General features: G+C 39.2%; 1 pseudogene; it reads left to right on the top strand.

Moving 5' to 3' along the window:
* Nucleotides 1-3,808: 3,808 nt before the first annotated feature.
* On the top strand, nt 3,809-5,188 carry LOC118586947 (annotated as a pseudogene).
* Nucleotides 5,189-11,009: the final 5,821 nt, after the last annotated feature.

Genomic DNA, 11,009 nt, shown 5'->3' on the forward strand with positions numbered 1-11,009 from the left:
CGTTTTGTTGATATGGTAATGATGAGAATTGCAATGGAAAGGCATGTTTTGAGACCTGGATATTAATGTGTTTGGATCCCTGATAGAAGATTAAGTGGACAGCAGTAGATCCTCTGAAGAACCTACCTCATGGTTCTCATGGCCTTGTTCACTCCTCTTATTTAGTGTGAATAGAACCTAGTGATTTGCTTCCAATTACAAGATGGTTGAAAAGTAATGGGAAACCATTTCTGGAAGTAGAATAAAACTATCCAGAAGACTGGAAAATAATGTTTTAGTTCTAGAGTTCCTGAAAACAAAACTATTAAATGATCCCACAGTTCTATAACTAGACATATATTCAAAGGAAATGAAATGTGTTTGTGGAAGAGACATCTGCATTATTGTTTTTAAAATTTAACTGCATTTTATTTATTTAGTGCATATATGTGCACATGTAGGAATATGTGTTTTGTGCCCACTTGTTCCACACTGCATGTGTGTAGGTCAACAGATAGTTCTTACAAGGCAGTTCTCTCCTTCTACCCTACTAATTCCAGGGCTCAAACTCCTGTTTTCAGTCTTGGCATCAGGTTCCTTTATCCACTGAGTCTCCTCGATGGCCTTACATTTTCAACATTTTCATTTTTATTGTAAAACTATTTAGAAGAGTTAGGAAATGGAAACACCACATGATCCTGTTGATGAATGGGGAAGGACATACATTGGGAAATGGGAAATATGGGGCATACAGAGGATGGGGTGCTTACCACCATTTTGCTGTTTGAGAGAGCATATATGAAACTGGAAGTACAAGAAACCAAAACAGAAGACATTTATACTATGGTACAATTCATGCAGGGGAGGTAAGAAGTTGATCTCATAGAAGTTATGATTAAAAAGGCCTTGAAAAGTAGGCAGGAGGGAGAGGGAGATGTTAGAAATGTTGATTCAAATGTGTGTGTATATAATGTGTGTGTTTATTTAAAAGCCAGAAGAATGGATTTTGGTGATCAAATTAAGCAAATGGACATACTAATCCCAATTTGAACATTATATAGTATAACCTATATTAAACATAGTATGTCATATATTTAATTATTGTGATTCATCTGAAAAAGGGAAAATGGCTTGCTTCCTGTTGCCTTTTTAATGTTATAAAATAAAAAGACAAACATCAAAAGTTTTGTCCTATATAATTACATTGAGAGGGAATGCTAAACTGAAGACTCAATCCAATTAGTAAAAATGCATATTTCTCTCATACATAAAATACTAACATGAAGGTCTTAATCCGTGGTCACACTGTGGCCATGGTCTGTGGTCCATGCTGCCACCAACTGCCATATTAGGATCTGTGGAAGTCCATGATCCATGCTTCCCCTGATTGTAAATGGTAAGGAGGCTACTTTTGCCATGGTATCGATGATTGCAGACACATAGTTGGAAGAGAGGGACATAGAAGGCTTCTGTGGCAACTGCTTCCACCCCAAAAGTAACAGCCTAGACAGAAAGCCATCAAAGAGAACTTAAAAATTGTGATAAGGATGTTGCAGTGCAGCTCTTCACAATTGATGGCTTCTGGCAAGAGTGCAGTTGGGGAAGGAAGCGATTGTCTTTAACTGTCTGGCCACTGGGAAGTTTGCCCATGCTCCAGTGAGTATATGGACAACACAAACTGGACTTTCTTCTTTTTTTGGAGGGGGTAGTCACAGGGGTGGAGGGTCAGACTGGGAAGTGAGTGTTATTGGGGTCCATGATATGAAGTTCCCAAATAATCAGTGAAAATATGTTGGAAAAAATACTAGCATGAATAAAGGGAAAGGTAATGGAAGTAAGACTTTCTCTTTAGAGACAAAAAGTGAGAAATGGAAATAGTATGTGGTTATTAGTATGGATGATATGCTTCTACTCTGATTTCCTAGGCAATAGAATGCATTGGCAGATGCCCAAACCCTCAAACTGAATTAACAACAGTAGTCTTGTGGGGTGTAATGGTGCACACCTTTAATACCATTATTTGGGAGGCAGAGGCAGGCAGATCTCTATGAGTTTGAGGCCAGCCTGTTACACATAGAGAGTTCCAGGACAGCCAGGGCTATACAATGTAAGCCTGTCTTGAAAAGTAAACTAAAAAACTATAATCTTAGTTTTACACAAATATTCTATTAACAAAAGCTAGGAAGGTCTGTGGGTAAGCCTTTCCTGAAATTTCCAAGCACATTTTTCTCTTTTCGCTTTACTGTTAATAACAACAAGTCCCCAAAGCAAGAGATAATGTGGGCCAATAGGCTGATTAAGAGCTGTGTGCATTGAGCCCCTAAGGTCACACAATTGAAGTAATTACCCAGTACCTTCAGACTTGTACTTTGCAAGCTTCAATCAATGTCTCTTACCTCCTTTGGACACCTTCATTAACTTGAGCCCATCTTGTTTTCAAGCATGTAGCCTGTGGCTTTGGTGAATATTATGTGGAAAGGATCAGTTGGTAATGCTCCTGTAGAGACACATTGTAGTCCAGTAAGTGCTAATGGAATTGGTGGGAGGGTTGAGGGACTGTCAGGAACACTGTTTCTTTGTCATCAAGAGATGGCTGTTGGGATGGAGGGCAGGATAACAGAATGAAAATATTCTGCTCTGATGACTGAGCTAACTTTTGGGACTGGGTTGGGCTCTAGGAACTCTCACAGTCTGCTCTCCTTCTACAGTGGTTCTCAGTTCTGTAGGCATCTCCTCCACATTACCAGGCAAGGGATTTTGTTTGGACAGGGAGAACTGGCATGGAGTTCTTTTAACTAGATGAAAAACCTCCTTCTTGGAGACTCCAGGTGTTGTGTTTCTCATTTGTGTACATAAGAATTTATGATCAGAAAAAAAGAGTGGATACCATATAGAAAAAATAGCAAAGGTGATTTATACAAAGGATATTTTCATAGGACAGGTTAACACAAAATTCTATAAAATAAAATATTTCCGAAATATTTCTTAAAAGCTCATTATTATTTAATTATTTCAGGTGTGCTGCTCATCAGTGCCTTATGTGGCCAGGGCATTTTAGGGTTATATGCACATTTGTCAAAGAGGAAGTCCAGCAGAGTTAATGTCAGGGATTGAACCTGTTTGAAGACAATCTATAAATTTGAGAAAGCCCTTATTTTCATGGATTAATGAAATAGAAAATCAAAGAATTAGGCAACTCCATGAGTTAAACCGGAACATAAAAATTTCTCTGTTATTATGAACTTTCAATGCTATTTTGAATCATACAGAAATTTTGTTAATAGTCCATATTAAAATCTTTAGTCTTACAGACTATCATATCAACACAATCCATGTATCATCTTAGAATACCACAGGTATTTTTGGTAGTGTCTTAATTTACTTTAGTTAGAATTGTATTTTCTCAGCATGGGAAGGATTTTTTATTATATTTTTTGTTTGTATTGTATTGTGATCAGAGTATGGTATATAATGTTTTTGGCCTTGCACACTCTTCCTTAGAATGTCTCTGACATAAATGAATGTAGAAAGAGATGAATAACACGAGGCTGATGTGAAATAAGCCTGTGTTTATTTATGCCCTTATCCCAGTGCTGCTTGCAACCTTGGTCAGAGAAACTTCTTTTTTCAGTTGGTGACAGTTAATTCAGAGTCACAACTGGTTCAAGTGCTGAAAAGACTGTTGAGTGCTCAGTCCCAAGCATGACATCTATGCCACATTCTCTGTGACTCAGGGATTATCACATAAGAGCAGGCAGAAAGAACATAAACCTGGAGGATGGTGAGGAAATGCTGTCTTCTGGACATGGCGTGGTCATTGCATGCATGAATGTGTAGCAACTGTGACCACCTGCACAAGGCCAACACAAAAGGAATGAAAGTAGAAGGACTAGTTGATTTAAGAAGGATATCAAGGATATCATCAGGGCCAGAGATGGATTGGTAAGGGTAATGGGAGAATATAATCATAATATACTGTATACATGTATAAAATTGTCAACAAAAGTAAGTTAAAGAATAGTGAGACTGTAGAAAATCATAAATATGGCCAAAGATGTATAATCACCTGATCATTTCACAAGAGAGTTGTTTTAATCCTAAATACAGACACAGTGTTGAGCGATGATAAACTTCTATGATTTTTTTCTAGCCATCTTTTAATTTTTAAAAGCTGTCCCAACAATATAGAACTACAAAACCTAACACGTGTCTCAGAATTCCATCTCATGAGATTCTCTAATGATCCAGGACTGCAGCCCATCCTCTTTGGATTGTTCCTGTCCATGTACCTGGTCACAGTGCTCATCATCCTGGCTGTCAGCTGTGACTCCCACCTCCACACCCTCATGTACTTCTTCCTCTGCAATCTGTCCTTAGCTGACATCTGTTTTTATCTCCACTACAGTCCTAAAGATGATTGTGAACATCCAAACTAACAGCAAAGTAATTGTTTATGTGGGCTGCCTTACACAGATGTCGTTTTTGATCCTTTTTGGATGTATGGATGGTATGCTTCTGACCGTGATGGCCTATGATAGGTTTGTGGCTGTCTGTCACCCTCTGCATTACTCACTCATCATGAGTCCTTGCCTCTGTGGCTTTTTAGTTTTCCTGTGTCTTTTTGTCAGTCTTGTGGATTCTCAGGCACACAACCTCATTGCCTGACAAGTCATCCACTTCTAAGATGTAGCCATTTCCAATTTCTTCTGTGACCCTGCACAACTCCTTAATCTTGCCTGCTTTGACACATTAATTAATAACAGTCATGTATTTTGTTGGTGCCACATCTGGTTTACTTCCTATCTCTGGAGTTTTCTTTTCTTACTATAAACTTGTTTTCTCCATTCTGAGAATACCATCACCAGGTGGGAGGTTTAAAGCCTTCTCCACTTGTGGTTCTCACCTGTCAGTCATTTGTTTATTTTATGGATCAGGCATCGGAGTATACCTTGGTTCAGCTGTATCACATTCTCCAAGAAATATTGCGGTGGCCTCACTGATGTACGCTGTGGTCACACCTATGCTGAGTCCCTTTATCTACAGCCTGAGGAACAGGGACATTAAAAGAGCAGTGAAAAGACTCCACAGCAGACCACTGTGGTTTCAGGGCCTGTGGCTCCCATTTAGAATGTGGGTTGGTAAATGCAGCAGAGCAAAACTTCTAGACTCATGCATCCGAATTCTGAGTTATATTGATTTTGGATTTTGATGACTTTAATCCCTTCTTTCATTTCATAATAGAATAGCAGCTAGCAAAGTTGTGGAGAGGGAGAAAGGAAAGTTTAAAACTGTATATAAAGTTTTCAATTAGTGAAGACAAAAATGTACTGGGGATGGTAATGCTACATAACAATGTGAATGTAACTATTACCTATGAAGTAGACGTGTAGCAATACTTAAAATGCTTATTTTTCTGTCTCACTAATGTTTTGCCATTACAAACAATGACAATAGAAACCACTGAGGCATCAGAAAAAGCATGGAAGAAATGAATACTACACATGAGTTACTCATGAGTGGAGCCCTAAATTTTCATAAACATTCATTTTCTATTTTTCTTCTTCTTCCATTATTACCAGGAATTCACGAGAAATTGAGAAAACTTGGGTTAAACTGAGTAATTACAAGATCAATCCTCCAAGGTCATATAGTTTTGAACAACAAGCCTTTCCTTCCAGCTTTCAGTTTACTAGTTCCCACCTGTAAGGCACCATATTTCTCTTCCTTCCATGGTTGTCTGAATTGGAGCACTTTTGAGACACTGCATCACTGTCACTCCTGAGGATGGAGCCTGAGCTCCTGGTAAGTAAAGAACATTATACCTGGTCTCCTTGGTCATAATTCAGCACAGAAGCAGTTCAACTCATGGGTGTTGAAGGGATGGTACATAGAGGAGGGACTTCCAGGAAAACATGTTTTATGATCAATGGGACAAATATGATCATTTGTATAGCTAGATGACAGGATATTGACTTGCACAATTTCAACTAGGAAGAGCATAATTATATTCTCTGTCCATTAAGGTGGGAATCCTGGAAATTTCATTCAGTCCTCTCACACTAGTTCTACTTACCACAGATGCTCTCCACATGCTAGCAGAAAAATGTGTCCCTTTAAAGTGTTTCCTAGGAACTTCAAAGGACCATGGAAGCAATGATAAAGCTATAAAAGGCATGTTTGTAATTGCAACATCATGAAAGATCGATTATTTTGGTTTTAGCTCTGGAGACTGAACCTGGGCAAGCACTCTGAAACTAGCTAAATCCCAAATCTGAAAGCACTCTAGATAAAAGGCTCCCTCTACTCTGGGCCACATGTTCTATGTGTTTATTTTGCATGTACAGTCTGCTCAAAGCTATAATACCCCATTTTTGTTATTTTACACATCCTTTTTTTTTATTGTAACCTACTCTAGATGTTTCAGTAGGAATGAATGAAATCATTTCATAATATAGGCAGGTGTGGTTGTGCAAACTTTTCATCCTAATACTTAGAGGCAGAGGCCAGTGAATCTCTGTGAGTGCTAGGCCAGCCAAGGCTATATGGTCAGACTCCATCTCAAAATCCAAACCAAAACAAACCAATCCCAAACTAAAACCATAACAACATCAATAACAACAACACAGAATACCTTGCAAGAGGATTCTGGCAGTTTGTTTGTTTGTTTGTTTGTTTATTTGTTTATTTTCTATGATCTATCTATCTATCTATCGATCTATTTATCTATCTATTTATTTATTTATTTACTGTGTGTTTGTGAATAACACACATGCCACAGGGTATATGTGGAGGTCAGAGAACAACTTGAAGGAATCAGTATTCTTCTCTAGTCTTGTGGGTTCCATGGATTGAACTTAGGTTGTCATACTCAGTTGCAATCTTTACTGGTCTCCCCTAACCCACAGATGGTTTTAACAAACCAGCCACTTCAGTTACCTGATACTCCAGGAAGAGTTAGCTTGATCACTGTGCTCTTCTCAAGTAGGAGTCTGGTATGTACTTCAGACATCAGTGGGTGGCACCTGCTGCATCAGCTATAAGATAAATGGTGATAGACTACAAGCCAAGTTCACAGACAGACACATGATAACTCAGCATAGATATCTTCTTGATCCCCATCTGGGATATGATTGCAGCTGTCTACATCTTTACTCCTCTTTTAATCTTCTCCACTTAGTCTCAAGAGGAGGCCTGAAATAAGGATTAAATTTTATTCCTCTTAAGACACAAGGGAGAGTTAAAATTTTTCTTCCTCTGTTTCAATATTCAAGACCTTTGGGCTTCTTAAACCTTTTTTTAGGGGTTTGGAGTGTGGTTTAGTGGAGGAGTTGGCTGTTAGCATTTATCAGAATCTAGGTGTGATCGACAGCCCAGGAAAAATGTGTTTTATTTTTGTGTGTATGAGTTTGTGTTGTACATTGGTATGTGTTTATTCATGTGTGTTGCCATGTACACATTTTACATGTATGTGCATGCTTATGGAGGGCACAAGTTGACATTGTGTTTCTTTCTCCATTGCTTTTAATTCTACTTTATTTTCTGAGGCATTAATAAAACAGCATGGTATTGGTATAAAAACATACAGGCTGATCAATGGAATCAAATTGAAGACCCAGACATAAACCCATACACCTATGGACACATGATTTTTGATAAGCCAGAAATATACACTGGAAAAAAGAAAGCATCTTCAGCAAATGGTACTGGTCTAACTGGATGACTGCATATAGAAGAATGTAAATAGCTCCATACTTATCATCTTGCACAAAACTCAAATCCAAGTTGATCAAAGACTTCAACGTAAAACCTGGTACAATAAATCTGATAGAAGAGAAAGTGGGGAATAGCCTTGATCTCATTGGCACAGGAGAATGCTTTCTGAACACAATACCATTAATGCAGGCACTAATAACAACAATTAATAAATGGGACCTCAGGATCCTAAAAAAATTGCACAGTAAAGAATGTCTTGGACAAAGTGGCAGCCTACAGAAAAGGAAAAAAATGACAAGTCCACATCCAATAGTGGGCTAATATAAAAAGCATATAAAGAATACATAAACTTAATATCAAAACACTAAATAACCCAATTTAAAAATTGGGTACAGTTCTAAAGAGAATTATTAATAGAAGGAATTCAAATGGACAAGAAACACATAAAAGAAATGTTCAACATCATTAGCCATCAGGGAAATGCAAATCAAAACTACACTATGATCCTGCCTTATATCTGTCAGAATGGCTAAGGTCAATAATACAAGTGACACTCATGCTGGCAAGGATATGGAGCAAGGGGGAACAGTCATCCATTGCTGGTGGGAGTGCTAACTTGTGTATCCACTACAGAAATCAGTATGTCAGTTCTTCTGGAAGATGAGTGTTGATCTAATTTAAGATCTGGCTGTACCATTCTTGGACATATACCCAAAGAACACTTCACCTTACCACGGGAACACTTGTTCAATCATGTTCATTGCTGCTCTATTCATAATAGCCAGAAATTGGAAGCAACCTAAATTTCCCTTGATAGAAGAATGGCTAATGAAAATTTGGTACATTTACACAATAGAGTATTACACAGTTCCTAAAATGTCATCATGAAATTTACAGACAAATGGATGGAACTAGAAAAAAAATCATTGTAAGTGAGATAACCCAGACATAGGAATATAAATATGGTATATATTTGCATATATATGGATATAGCCATTAAATAGCTGATAACCAAGCTACTATCCATAGACTCAGAGAGATTAGGCACAGTGGGAAGGATTAGAGGGACACATGGATCTCGCTGGGAAGGGAAAGTTGAATAGATTTTATGGGTGGATTGGAGCAGGGAGGAGGGGTGGGATGGAAGAGAATAGGAGGATCAGGTGGGAAGAGAGAGGAGAGATGGGATTGAGGGAGATAATAAGGGGAGAGACAGCTAGAATTTAAGAGTGTTTTAGTGGTGGTATGGAAAACTAGTGCAGTGGAAACTTACTATAATATATGAAGGAAATCATAATGAAATTTCCAAATAATGAGGGAGATGGAATCCCTACTGGCCATCTTTAGTTATCAAATGAAGCTTCCCATGCTGGGACTGGGTTTCATCCATTTGAGTGTTGGCCAATGGAATCCCATGGAAATCCCCAAGTAACCCAGGATGTTTCCAAGACAATAGGTTGCTCTCCCCACACTGACAGCAAGGCCCCATTGCTGAAGTCAACACCTACACAACTCATTGAACATGCAGATGACGCAGCTGACACCTACATAAAACCTGCATCCCCATGTTCTAGTTCCATGACAAGCTGGCACTCTACCCACTACCAAAAGAGAAATGCAAACGCCAACGCAATCTCAAAACCTTTGATCTACAATCTGTCCTGCCTACAAAATATGCTATGGCACAAGCCTTGTGGGAGTAAATAACAAATGTCTGACTTGACTTCAGGCCCGTTCCAATAGATGGAACCTATAACTGACAGACACTGTTTGGGTGACCAAGAACCAGAGCCTAGATAGCCAAGAGAGCTAGGGTAAACCCAACTACTACTGGTCTAAACAAAGGAAACAAAATGACTTCTAATGATATTCTGTTACTCTCATAGATAGGTACCTCATTCAGATATCATCAGAGAAGCTTCCTCCTGCAGTAGATGGGGACACAGAGCCCCACAGTCAGTTAACACTTTTATGGTACTCCTGAATATGTAAAGGAATGAGTCTCTTTCTCTTTTTTTCTTTCTTTTATCATTAAGAAATTTTCTATTTACTTTACATACCAACCACAGATCCCCCTCTCCTCTCTCCTCCTGCACCACAGCCTTCTCCCCACAACCCACTCTCCATTCCCACCTCCTCCAAGGCAAGGTCTCCCATGGAGAGTCAACAGAGCCTGGTACATTCAGTTGGGGCAGGTTCAAGCCCCTCCTCCCTGCATCAAGGCTGTGCAAGATGTCCCACCATAGGTACTGGGCTCCAAAAAAACTGGCTCATGCACCAGGAATGGATCCTGGTCCCATTGCCTGGGGCCTCCTAAACAGTTCAAGCTAAACAACTGTCTCACCTATCCAGAGGGCCTAATCCAGTATCATGGGGGTTCCTCAGCTATTGGTCCACATTCATGCATTTCCATTAGTTTGGCTAGTTGTCTCTGTATGTTTTTCCATCATGATCTTGATGTCCCTTGCTCATAGAATCCCTCCTCTTTCTCAATGATTTGACTCCTGGAGCTTGGCCTGGTGCCCAGCCATGGATCTCTGCATCTGCTTCCATCAGTCACTGGATGAAGGCTCTCTGATGACAGTTAGGGTATTCACCTATCTCATTACCAGAATAGATCAGTTCAGGTACCCTCTCAACTATTGCCAGTAATCTAAAGTGGAGTCATCCTTGTGGATTTCTGGGAACTTCCCTAGCACCTTGTTTTTCCATGTTCCCATGATGTCTCCATTTATCATGGTCTCTTATTCCTTGCTCTCCCACTCTGTCCCTGTTCTAGCTTGACCCTCCTATTCTCCTATATTCTCACCCCCCATCCCTTGCCCTCCATTACCCCCCCCCTCATCCCTACTTTGCTCATGTAGATCTCATATGTTTCTCCTTCCCTGGGTGATCCATGAATCCCTCCTGACTAAGGATGTTGAGCATTTCCTCAGATGTTTTTCAGCCATTTGAGAGTCTTCCATTGGAAATTCCCTGTTTAGTTCTGTAGCCCATTTTATAATTGGATTGTTTGTTACTTTGATGTCTAGTTTTTAAAATTATTTATATATTTTGGAGATCAGCCCTCTGTTAGATATGGTGATGGTGAAGATCTTTTCCCATTCTGTAGGCTGTTATTTTGTCTTATTTACAGTACTTTTTGCCTTACAGAAGCTTTTCAGGTTCAGGAGGTCCCATTTATTAATCGTTGCTCTCTGTGACTGTGCTATTGGTGTCATATTTAGGAAGTGATCCCCTGTGCAATGCATTCAAGGCTACTTCCCATCTTTTCTTTTATCAGGATCAGTAAAGCTGGATTTATGTTGAGGTCTTTA

Source organism: Onychomys torridus, chromosome 7, assembly GCF_903995425.1.
Source record: "Onychomys torridus chromosome 7, mOncTor1.1, whole genome shotgun sequence".
Taxonomy (NCBI): domain Eukaryota; kingdom Metazoa; phylum Chordata; class Mammalia; order Rodentia; family Cricetidae; genus Onychomys; species Onychomys torridus.